The sequence below is a fragment of the Fragaria vesca genome, linkage group LG4, assembly GCF_000184155.1.
Source record: "Fragaria vesca subsp. vesca linkage group LG4, FraVesHawaii_1.0, whole genome shotgun sequence".
NCBI classification, from domain to species: domain Eukaryota; kingdom Viridiplantae; phylum Streptophyta; class Magnoliopsida; order Rosales; family Rosaceae; genus Fragaria; species Fragaria vesca.
Window position 1 is genome coordinate 10,367,124 of NC_020494.1, and position 1,692 is coordinate 10,368,815.

The window sequence follows — 1,692 nt, forward strand, 5'->3', positions numbered from 1 at the left end:
TAAGAGGCAAATGCCACTGATATATTCCAACCGTGGATGAAAATAAAACCAATAAATTTATAAGGGAAAGCTGAAATGCCCTTAGCACTACCGAAGCACAGGAACTTCAAGTTGATATGTGTTGGGTGTGCAAAGCAGACCATTTTCAACACTTCCTATTTGGCTAATCCCCAACTTGAATTGCCTAATAGCAGTCCTCAAAAGCCAATACCAATCCATAAACGGTGGTCACATCTAAACTCTAGTATATAGTTTTTATACTCGCGTCGTACAGTATACTTTCCAGTTTCCACCAAGTCTGAAAAATCTAACTAGCTTTACAAAATTGAACCCAAATATCTTGTACCTGCAGTAGCAAGGTCGGCATGAGGTTATGAGTCAGTAGCAACAGAAAAGACAGGACAGGAATTTAATCGAGAAATACAAACGAAGTAAGCGGAATGATCCAAGTGCTTCTGAAGACCTACCAATCGAACTTCATATCATATATTACTAATTCGCATTCAAATAAAACTATTATCTTTCGTCTTCTTTGCATGTTACACTATTGTCCTTCTCATTCATATAAAACTCATAACACGAAACTACGTACACGTCTTAATAATCTTCTCATACCATAAATCCCATTAGAAAACCTAAGAAGCCGATATTTTGGTTAAAAGTTTGTAATCAATAACCATTATTTTAAGCAGAGGGGAAAAAAAATAGGGAAAATACCTATTTAATACTAATTTAAATCTCTCATTCTCCATTCCAATGATAATCTTTTGCATGAGCCCATTCCAATATAAGGTAACATTTTTATGCTCAAATGTACAAATCTTTGCTAAAATCTTAACAAACCATATTATTTTAAGACTATTATACCCTCACCCTTTAAACATACATAGAGAGAGAAAATGGAAGAGAGAGAATACTTGGCCGGAACCTCATCGGACTCCGGTCACCATCACCGGCCGCCGGACTCCGGTCACCGGTCGCTGGACTTTGGTTGCCGGATTTTCCCCGGTCGCCGGATTTCTGTCACCGATAACTCGGTTACTGACCCCCAATAACTCAAATTTTATGCAGTCGCCAGATTCCGGTCACTGGTAACTGATAAGTGCGTTTTTACGCCATGATCTTAATGGATTTTCACCCCCATTTACACTTTGTTTGTGCCTTAGTATGTTTGTTTTTACTTATTTTAGAGTCAAGAGGGTTTTTCTGTAGAGTTGTGACTACTAGTCGTTTTTATACAGAAAATTGCACTTAAATGATGAAAACCGTTTTTGGACTATCACTTGGACGTTTTACCGTGATTCGTTATTGGGTTACCTTGTCAGTTTTGATGTATCTTGTTTAAATATGCAGAAGACAGGTACATGAACGTTACGTATCAAGAATCATGGTGAATGGACTCATGAATGACAACAAGTGAGGCCACGGAAGAGGAAGGAACACTTCTAGACATTGTTTTTGGTCTCGGACAGAATCTGCCAGAAAACGTACATCTACTTCGGAAAATCATATCTCGAGATCTAGGAGGAGTTAGAAGGCGTGCCACATATGGACTTAAAGCTGTGTGTGTCTAGTTTTCAACCTCACTTGGATCGCAGCAATCGGAGTTGAGACGAAGGAGTTATGATCAAAACAGTGGACAGAGGTCAGGCTGACAAAACTGGGCAGAAACTGCCTTAGTTGTCAAACGAG